Consider the following 12,073-nt stretch of genomic DNA (forward strand, 5'->3'; position numbering starts at 1 on the left):
AGCCTTAGGACTGTCGTAACCCCTGATTAACCTTTGCTTTACGGCTAGAGGTAAGGCTTAGGGTAATTGGGGTGTTACATTTAGTGGTATTAGAGCCGGAGCCCAGATCGATGTGTCAGCGAGGGCGCTGGACTCCCTTAGGGGGTGCATTGTAAGGTCTCACATCGGTTGGGGAGGAGAACGAAGCATGCCTTATAAGAGCGTGGACACCTCTCCCTAGCATGACACATTTTGACGAGTGAGTGTGGGGGGCTTCGAGCTATCATCCCTATCGTCAAAAGCAAAACTGTGAGGCCTGGTGTGCCAAAGCAGACAATATCGTACTAGTGGGTAGTCTGAACTGTTACAGATGGTATCAGAGTTGGAGCCCAGATTGATGTGCTAGCGAGGGCGCTGGGCTCTCTTAGGGAGTGGATTGTAAGGTCTCACATCGGTTGGGGAGGAGAACGAAGCATGCCTTATAAGGGTATAGATACCTCTCCATATCATGATGCGTTTTGACGAGTGAGTGTGGGGGGCTTCGGCTATCATCCCTATCGTCAAAGACAAAACCGTGAGACCTTGTGTGCCAAAACGGACAATATCGTGGTAGCGGGTGGTCTGGACTGTTACAAGAAGCACTTCCAGAATGTGTTGCTTCCTTGGAAGCTCACTAAAGATGTGGTCAAGCAAGAAGCAATCCACGGTTGCTTTGTCCATGGCTGAAGCTGAATATATATCTGCCGATGCATGTTGCTCACAATTAATTTGGTTAAAAACTCAATTGGAAGATTACAAATTGAAAATCAATAGTATACTTCTATTTTGTGATAACATGAGTGCAATAAACATTTCAAAAAATCTTGTACTGCACTCTAGAACCAAGCACATTGAGGTTTGATATCACTTCATAAGAGAACATGTGCAAAAGGGTACTATTGATATTCAATTTGTAAAATCTAAAGAGCAACTTGCTGACATTTTTACTAAACCACTGTGTGAAGATAGATTTTGTTCATTAAGGAACAGTTTGCGGATGATAGATTTAAGTTTTGTTAAAAAAATGTGATTTTTATGCCTCTGTTTGTTTTTGTCTCGTAGGCAGCAAGGAGACAAATCTGAGTAAGTGATGAACTCTTCAAAGGAAGACTTGTATAAAGTCCAAAAAATTTGTGGATTAAAAATGAAGAATTGTACCCTATTGCCCAGCATGCTGTAACCACCTTTTGGGCCTATGTAAGACAAACTTTGTTCACATGATATGGGCTCATTATCTTTAAATCATAAAACTCTTTTAATTTTTGAAATTAATTTTTCAACATGCCATCACTTTACTCCATTTTAAGTCATATCAGTTTTAATCTTTTGTCATTCCTCATGAGTTGTATTTTCAATTTTCATGTTTTTTTTTTAAAAATTTAAATTAATTTTTGAAAACCATTTTCATTAATGATTTTGCTTTAAAAGAGAAGGTTTGTTCCTAGCATTAATGGCATTTTTTTTACTCCTAAAAAGTGGATCATATCAGAGGGTAGTTGTTTGTGACACTCTTGTTCTTTATGCTGTTTTGAACTCCATTCCCATATCTTTTTTGTTTTCTAATAAAAAGGGGTTTATTTCAGCCCGAACATTCCATAAAAATAAAATAAATTTCTATGTTAAAAAAATTTCCTATTTATTATTATTTAAATTATTTATTAACTTAAGAAGTCTTTCTTTGATTATTATATTAAAATTTTTCTGATTAGAATATAAGAATTTTTATATTCTTAATTATATTATATATTATTTTATATTATATAATATATATACAACGGAGAAAATGTGAAAAATAAGACAAAGATTCTTTACAATGACACAGGAAACCAATTGAAAGGGATGTAGCGCATCTTGGTAGCACTTTTGTTTTGGGTACAAAATGTCACGGGTTCAAATCCTGTCATCCCTATCTCGAACTAACACTTATCGTAGGAGAAGTAACAAGGGATCAATTGAGATCGATTCAAATTGGAGATACATATATATCAATATTTATATATAGTATATGGTATATGCAAGCAAGATGTACTGGGATCACTTAAAATTTAATAATATTTTATTAATATAATATTATTATGTTATTAAAAAAATAAATAATAAGCACTCTTAGTTCAGTTCGATAGAACGTGGGTCTTCAAAACTCAAATATGTCTTTAGAAAGATCAGAAGTGATTAGAGCTGTAATTGTATGTACTTGTAAAGAACTTAAACGTAGCAATGGCATAATAATACAGTATGATGATAATGCCGCGGATGTCATTAATCAAGAGGGAAATCCAAAAGGAACTCGAATTTTTGGCACAATCGTCCGTGAATTGAGACAGTTAAATTTCACTAAAATAGTTTCATTAGTATAGCTTACTTTATGATTCATCATATGCGGGACCGTGTGAAAATTGATAAAAGGAGTAACTTGTCATATGATATATTTTTTACTTGCTTGATTTAGCATTTTAATGTTGATTTGAGTATTGAGTCTGTTGAGAATAAAGTGTTCACAATCAAAGATGGTGGTGTATCGCAACATGATAAAGGTAAAGATGTTCTCTTGGAGTTTGCTACCATGACCAAGCAAATGGTAAAATCCTACAAAGAGGCTAGAAAGCAAGCATATGAAAAATGAGAAGGCCTGGACCAAATGTCATGAAAGGGTTAATCTGCTAATTAAGAGCTTGGAGAAGGACATGGCTCATTCTGAAGGAGAAGATAATCATATTGATTTGATATCCACCTTTCTGATGCCTGAATGATTTGCTCACTACTGCTTATGTTCTTGGAAAAAATTTTTTGCTGTCATTTTGGATTTACTTTCACTAGAACTGTTTATGCTTGGATGACTATACTCAGTAACTTTAATACTCTGTTTATGATTTAATATCAATATTCTGCATTATATTACTGTTTTATCTATTTTACATGTTTCTTTCTTGATGACAAAAGGGAGAGAAAAATTTAAAAAAAGGGCAGAGTTGAAAATAGAATTGGGACTGCCAATTCTTATGCTCTATTTTTTTAGCCCTTTTGATTATTGTTTCATGTCATTTTTTTGTTTCATGCCATTTTTTTATGCTCTGTTTTGATGGCTGAACACTGTCTTTTATTGTTTGCTATGATTTGTTGCTTTGTTGGCAGAATTTTTTTGATGCTTTGAATATGATACTTTGAGCATTATGTTTGATCTTGAGTATTGATCATTTGTTTGATATGTACTCTGAATATACTCTCTGATCTACTCTATTTCATATGTTGCAAGAAAATTTTTGAGAAGAATGATTTCTGATTATGTTTATAAAAATATATTTTTTCAAAATCAGGTTCTTACTTGATAATCATGGTTTTGCTTCTAAAGGTTCCATGTGTTGAATATATGAAATTTTATTTGGAACTGTTTAAGCATGTTACAGGTACTGCTTCCATTGGATAGATGCACACATTAAGGGGGAGCAATGTGATCAACTGAAAAGGGGAGGATTCAAAATCTTCAAGGGAGTTTTCTAAATCCTTATCCTTTATAATTCATGTTTAATAATGTTTGTCATCAATGGGGAAATTGTTGAGTTTGAAAAACTTGAATTATTGTGATGATCAAACATTATTAATCAGGAAAATTATTAATTCAACATTTGCTTCAAATTGGTGGTTTAATGTTGTTGTTAGTGTGCATGAAATTAAAACAAGTTTCCTACTTGGGCTAAAAAGAAATATAAGCCCAATATGATGACAATGATCAGCCTTTGTACAAAATATTCCAAGCTATGCGGCTAAATGACTTAAAAGGAAAACAATACTATTTGGGCCAAGTAATTTGTGAATAGCCCAAAACAATTTTGTTGGTAGACCAACAAAGCTTTTGGTCCGAAAATTGAAGAAAGAAGAAATAGAAAGAGAAGTGGTTCGGTTACTCACTCTCTCATGATGGTGGAATTCAAATTTTAATTCAATTAAATTCATGCATTGGTAACTCAAAGAGAAAATTAAAATTGATTTAACAGCATTGAATGCTCCACACGTTACTCCAATTCTTGGAGATTATTAGTGGGATTTCAATTTCATTTAATCTTACATTGAATGCTTTGTTTCTTCTCTCTCTTTGTTTTGGTAATTTCATTGTCATAGAAGAAGATAGCAAGAGCAAGTTATCAGAGATACAGTGAAGCTATGAAGAAGAAAAAGGCTAAGTTGATGATGGCTTTTGCAAAAGAAAGATCTGAAGCATGGTGTGGCTAAGATCTTTGCCATTGAAGAGAAGATTTCAAGAAGAAGCTTCAAGATCTCCTTGCCAAGAATAGAAGCAATCTCCCTCGGTCAGAGAGGAAGATCTCTGTGGGTAAAGCTCGTTTTCATTTTTGTTCATCCAAGAGAGAAAGTAGCTACTGGAGCTACGAAGAGGAAGAAACAAATATGAAAAAGAAGGAGCTGTCAAGGATCAGAGATTCATCAAGGGTCAGAATTCTTTCTTGGAGCCAAAGTCAATATCAAGGGCTCAGAGTGAAGGAACTTGATGAGAAGGGTTAAGAGAGGTACATGCATGTTGATTTGATTTTGGTTTTCCTCTTTCTTCTCTCTGTCCGAACCGACTATTTGTTGGAGAAGATGTTGGTGGCTTGGTTGAACCAGTTTCAACCTTGGAAGCTTCCCCTTCTATAATAAGGGTGAATGGCCAAGGGTTGAGACAAGGAGAGAAAGCAGAGAGTTGTCATAGCTACCTAAGCTAATAGAGTTCTTCTCCTTCAATGGATTTTATTTTGTATTTTTTTCTTTAGTTTTGTCTATCTGAGTCTCATGATAAAAGGCAAACAGAGTGAGGTTTGTAAGAAAAAGTCAGTGAGAGAAAAGAGACTGAGAGAACAAAATTAAAGAAAAAGTCATAGATGTCTAAGAGTTCCTTTGTACATCTGTATGTTGTGTTTCATGATCCTATGGGGATTCCCTTGCAAGTTGGGTTAGCACTTTGCAGTTGAAAGCTTGGTAGGTGTCCAAGTCAAGTTCAGATTTGGGGATAGAATATGGATTTGTCTCAGATAGGAATGGGTAGTTTCTAGGGAAGAATTGGTGTATGTAATCTGATGATTATAGTGAAATTTCGTCACAGTTGTGATGTAGACTGGATGTAGGCTGCATTGCACTTAGCAACTGAATCAGGATAATTCTGGGTGTGATTCTCTCTTTCTCTTCTACTCCTATTCTGTTTCTGTTGCGAAGGAGACAAAAACAAAAAATATCTCCTAACTAGTTACGAGACAAAAAGAAAATATCTCTTAACTTGTTATGAGACAAAAGCAGAAACATCTCCTAAAGTTTCTTTGAAAAGGCAGCAATTAATACTCAACAAAGTGGGGCTAAGATTCAACTCTCTCTTCTCTTAGCCACTGATTACCATCAAAATTGATAGAGAATATTATTCATTGCGTTAAACGAAACATAACATATATAATCACATAAAAAAATGGAATTCAAGAAAGTACCTGAAATGATGTTAAATTCGGGGAAGAAGATGCCAATTATAGGCCTTAGAACTGCAACAGTCCTCTTCCACCCAATGAAGAACTCACTTCAATTTTGGTTGAAGCCATTGGAGTTGGTTATAGGCATTTTGGCACTACAGCAATATATGGCACCGAAGAGGCTATAAGGAAAGCTGTGCCAAAGGCATTAGAGGTAGGTCTAATATGAGAGTGTCATGATGTTTTCATTACTTCAAAGCTATGGATCACTCATGCTCATCATGATCTTGTTCTCCTAGCTTTGAAAACAACACTTCAGTAAGTATACTATAATTAATCATCTTTATATGGTATATAAACTGTTTGCTAAGCTGTACTTTTAGATGCCATGTTTGGTGACACAGGATTCGATGTCCCAGAATATTTAGACTATTTAATGGTCCCATCACAAAACATATTTTTTAAGTTTTTTAATAATAGTTAAATAGTCCTTATTTAATTATAAAATTTATCCTCTATTTTATAAATTATTATTTTATCATTTATCTATCATGTTTATTAAAAATTAAAAACAAAAACAATAATGAAATAGATCTTCCAATAATCATCATAAATATATTAGCAATTCAAATCAATTAATTTTTATCCTTAATCCGTTATATCTATAAACGCTAGTGAAATCGTGTTTCTTGGTAATTCAATTGATTGAACGTACAACACAATCGATTGAATGTTGGACGACTGTATGAGTTTTTTTCAAAATTCAATCGATTGGAAGTGTTACACAATCGATTGAATTTTGCACGGTAATATGGGTTCTCAAAATTAAATCGATTGAAATTATTACACAATCGATTGTACTACACTTAGAATGTGAGTTTTTTCTTATTCAATTGATTGAAGTCTTCAAAGCCATATGAATTTTCACAATTCAATCGATTGGTTGTGTTACCCAATTGATTGAATGGTGCACTGTGTTATATGTTACGCTATTCTAAAATTAGTAGTTTACTTAAAAATTATTTGAAGTAATCTATAAACTTGAATTATATTTAAAATTTTTAGAAATTTTGGCAAATTTTCATCTATAACCAGAAGGCGCTAAAAACTCTATCCATCCACTATTTACTTAAATAATTCACAAACAAATTAATATGGCATTATATGACTTAAGCAGCAACATCCGTTAACAATAAGAAATTCTCAAACACTTTCAACACTTTAAACCTACTGACCTAAATCGAACCTAGCTTAACAATCTAAATCCATTAAAAGTAGAAAATTGAATGTAACTAAATTAAAATAACTAACTAAAATGAAAAACTTAAGATTAGCAACCACATATGTTGAATAAGAATGTGAAAATAGTTTGCATATAAAAGACTTAAAATAGTACTAACGCCGTCAAACCATCAGGCCAAATCATCATCCGTACGACGGGAGGTGGTGGAGGAACATTTGGTTGGGATCCGTAGTAAGAGGATTCTGACACTGCAGTGTCTATCGCTGGAGGTCGTCGTCAAAATAGTAGGTTGATGAGCGGATGAAGGTGGTGGAGGAGTCGACTCTAGTGAAGCAGTCAGACGACTTCCTGGTGGTGGGGGTAACGCAATAGAAGGAGTCACCTAGTTTGGGTTAAGGACCATGATGAGCAGCTGATAATTGAGAAATCCAAAAGTACCAGTAGACACCCTTCCTCTACCACGACCACGAGGTCGATTCCTGACACCTCTTCTTGTCGTTATGTCTGCAAAGAGCATACCAGCGATCACATATGTCATAACAATAATATAATAGCAAAAACATATCATAACCTACAACTCAAATGAAAAACACCTCAGAAAGAGACTAGTTGACAAATTTTAGACTAAGTTATGCTTTTAAATAAATGATGCTCAAAGATGACAAAAAAATTTCTAACAAATCACAAAGTAAACTTAAGTTTACTGTCAAATTTATCGGTAGAAAAATAAAAATAATCCACCAGTAATAAATTTACCATCGGTTACAATCCAACGGTATAAACTTCATCGGTAAATGTTTACCGTCAGATTTTGTAGTCTGCCGGTAACTTGCGGTGGATTTAGCAGTATAATTAGTTTTTAAGCTACAAATATCTGGTGTCAGTTACCGGCGAATTTTTTTCGATAATAACTTTGGTGCAAAATTGTTTTGTTCTCACATTATCACCATTGGATTTTTCTCTCAAGAAACCCAACTGTATGTTCAAATTTTTGTTCTTTTAGATTTTTTTATGAAATTAGTGGTCAAATTCTAAAATTATTTATTTAAATTTATTTTTTGTACAATTAATATTCAAATTCTAAATAATAGAAGCCAAATATGTTAAATCATCAAGTGCACAAATAAAATAAAAAAGTCAAATAATAGAGGATATGATACAATCAAATAGTGTATAAAAAAATCCTAGTCACTGAATGTTGTTGTTGTCGTCTCACTGGTCTTGCTTATGGGTGGCGGCCTAGGCGGTGATGTCTATTCCCCTCCATCAGCGCCGCTGCCACCATCTGTGCTGCTACCACCAATGCGCATCTGATCTTCGTACGGTGCCATGTGTTGCTCCATCCGCTGAAGCCGCTCCAGCTCCCGCCTCCACTCTAGCCTGAGTTCATATGTATTTTTCATGCGTGAGAGGATAACCTGATACCTTTCCTTAGACTCCTGCAACTGCTAAGCCTATTGGTGAAGTCTTCGGGTGAGGAGCAACACCTGCTCCCTCAAATCCACGTCCTCCTCAGGATCAACGGGACGATTGGGAGCAGAGGCAGATGAATGCCTCAATGTGGACGTGTGGAGGTTATTGACGAAGAATGATCCCAGCCCGTACACGTTATTCTTGTACGGCTCATATGCGGCTTTGTACTAAACTTGATCCGAATCGTCTACTGATGTAGTGGAGTTGTTGCCGTCATCTCCAGTACGCTAAGATTGTTAGATTGCAGCCTCCAATCTTTGCGTATAGAATTCCTGTGTAACACATTTTATAATTAAGGTTACAGATAATTTAAAAATGGTATATCACATGATGTTTACTTACGTAATGATCCACAACCCTCTTATCGGCAAATGTCTCCTTGTTCTCCTTCAACGTATAAGTATACTTGAAGGTCTCTGCCATCATCACCTCACAATATAATTAAGTAATAATGACATTATATTAAGACTAAATGAACTTAATAACAAAATAAATACATTACTTACCAGCATGACCTTAGTCTTCATGAAAGTCGTTGACCCAGGGGTATACTTCAACGACCTGATCAATGTCTTGTAAGCTCTGTTGGTGAGACGACGGCGCTTGAACATCTCATCAGTCTCCTATTTGATGTATATATTTCCTTCTTAATGTGTAGGCGGAGCCAAACAGTGAGGTGGTCGCGGTGCTCACATACGTTCTCAAACATCTGTTGAAGTTGCTTAGCCATCCGGTGGTCGAAAATCTTCCTGATCATGAGATCGGGAGTCTCATCCCATATAAATTTTCTCCTGTAAAAAGAACATTTTGCACGAGTTAATCAAAATTAAATACATAATTAAACAAAATAGAAGATATAAACTAATACTAAGGTTTAAATACATCAACTTTTAAGAATTCCAACATAGAATTCAAACATAAAAATCAAATATAGAATTCAAACATACTATTTCGAAAGCAAGTATTAGTTTTAATAATTGAACCAAAATTTTATTAAGAGCTCTTTGAGCCATTTTTACAAAAATCAGTAATATGTAGATTTTAATCACAAAACGCAACGTTTCACTAATTTAGGTTACCATCGGATTTGTTCTCCTGTAAATCTGATGGTAAACGTGGCGCTAATTTTTTATCTTTCTCTTCCATTTATTACCGTCAGAAAAGATAATCCAAAAATTTGTATTCGACAAATTTATTATCGAATCTGCAATAATCTACCGGTAAAGCCACCGCTACTCTGTGACGCTAAATCTGACGATAAATCCAATAGTATTCATCGTTTTTCTTGAAGTGTGGTGCTGGAGTCCACTCTGGTGAAGCAGTTGGACGACTTCCTGGTGGCGGAGTGGTGTAGTAGAAGGAGTCACGTAGTTGGGGTTAAAGACTATGGTGAACAGCTGATCCTGTGCACTCATTGCCTGTGACGTCCCAAGGATAATCGATGTAGAAGGCGATGACTGAGAAGCTCCAGGAGTAACAGTAAACACCCTCCCTCTACCATGACCACGAGGCTGATTCGTGACACCACTTCCTATTGTCATGTCTGCAAAGAACATACCAGCAACACACATATGTCACAACAATAATGTAATAGCAAAAATATGTCATAACCTACAACTCAGATAAAAAAATATCTCAGAAAGAGACTAGTTAACAAATTTTAGACTATGTCATGCTTTTAAATAAAAAAAGGCTCAAATATGACTAAGAAATTTCTAACAAATCACAAAGTAAACTCAGGTCATATAAACACAAATATGACTTTTTGTTGACAAAATATGTGACAGTACAAATTAATAAAAAAATTTAATTTATTAAATTTCGAGCAATCCACCTTCAAAATTATTCAATATGCCTAACAAGAATAATGTGGAAGTAATAATTGAACCAAAATTTTATTAAGAGCTCTTTGAGATATTTTTTCAAACATTTGGCACGTAAAATCATGAAAAAATCAAATAAGACAATCTAGTATTTTCTCAACATCAACTAACAAGTACAGTACATTAGTAACAGTATTTCGCAACATTTTCAACAACATATCCAAGCAAATAGTTTTAATCAATCAACCAATTCACAATTCCAAATACTTTTCAACAACTTAAAACCTAATACCCTAAATCTAACATATCTTAACAACCTAAATCACAAAAATAAAAAAACTAAATTAAACTAACCATAAAACTGATTCGAAATTTAAAACTAAAATTCTAATAAAATCTAAATTACACTATAACAAATTCAAGCTGAGACAACCTTTTAAAAACATTGCCTATAATAAGGAAAAGTGTTGTCTTTGATCAAAGGCAACACTTTCTGACAAAACGCAACGCTTTTTGAGGGGTTGACTATACGGCCGTTACCTTTGGTCTAAAGCAACGCTTTTGTGTATCAAAGGGAACCCTTTTTATAGCAACCTTCAGGAAATGTTGCCTTTTCTACAAAAAAAAAACAACTGCACATAAGGATTGCCTTAAAGGACCCAAAGACAACACTTTAAACAAAGACTTTATGGCAACCCTTTTTATGAGTTGTATTTTCTAATACATAAAGCAACACTTGTCCATATTTTTTTAAGTTGCCTTTTTATCGACCTAAAGCAACACTTATTTAAATTTATTTGCAGATATCCCTTTTTAATACCTAAAGCAACACCTTATTGAATTTTTCTTAAGTTCTATTTTTTATATCTAAAACAATATATTTTTTTACCTTTGTTATATTTATAGGATATATAACACACACTAACAATGTTTAAATTTAATTTAATCCATGTAGGGAGAATAAGCTAATAATATATATTGCATGTATGTAGAAAGGTATTTCAAGTGTCAATTAACATACTTGTTAACAAGTCAAATAAATAATAAACTTAAGTAAATGAAATACATGTTTTTCTCAATATGAAACAAAATTTCTTTAACATTTATCATGAGGCAGCAACTTGCTCTCCTTCCTTGTGTGTTCAACAACTCCTTCGGAGATCTCAGCGGTTTAGCCACATAAAAAGTTATGTTGTGAAATTTGGCACACAAGGCAACGTTATAGGTCCCAATTTTGTTGGTTGTGTCACCTGCAATGACAATTGAAAGAAGATAACGATAAACCTAATCATGAATTTCTTACTTTAGAAAACAACCAAACAAATGATAGGGTATTTTCGATTTAACTCAATGTACCATTTGATGCAACATTGATTCTGATGATAAAAATTTGAGGAGTTCTACTTCTAGGAATTTTTCCTGTCCTTTTTCAAAAGTTATACATCTAAATTCTAATGCCTTTTTCAATTTTTGAGAACAAATTGATGAATTCTAAGAACCCCACTAACCTGAGTTTTTTCAAAAATCCTGTAAACTAGAAGTCATGGCCAGGGAACCTATTACAAAAAAATGAAACTCCTGTCAAGTACTCATGCAAAATGCAGAACCAAGATAGAAAAAATCAGCAACAATATCAGACACAAATAAAGTTAAAACAACATCAATTTAACACCTTACTCCTTCCAAACAACTTTCTAAAAATGCCTCTAAAAATAATACATTATAAAAGTTAAAGTTGTTTTCAGTCAATAGATGAAGAAGGGGATATCACTATTACTTGTTATCATTAAATTAAATTATTATTATTATTAACTTTTAGTTAAAATTTTGATTATAAATGTTTTTGATTATCTAATACTTTTACAAATAAGCTCAAACTTAAATTAAAGTCGGACAAGACACATAGTTTCATGTCTGGAAAGTTTAACATAGTTTCCTAAGCACTTGAAAACAGTCGCTACTAAAATATAACTTAGCATAGCACAAAAAGCTCTTATTATGGATTCAAGAAAAATGGAACTGCAGTTAAGAGATTTAGAAGCATACAAGAAGGTAAAGGACGCCATGAACCG

This window comes from Arachis hypogaea, chromosome 5 (assembly GCF_003086295.3).
Source record: "Arachis hypogaea cultivar Tifrunner chromosome 5, arahy.Tifrunner.gnm2.J5K5, whole genome shotgun sequence".
Lineage (NCBI taxonomy): Eukaryota > Viridiplantae > Streptophyta > Magnoliopsida > Fabales > Fabaceae > Arachis > Arachis hypogaea.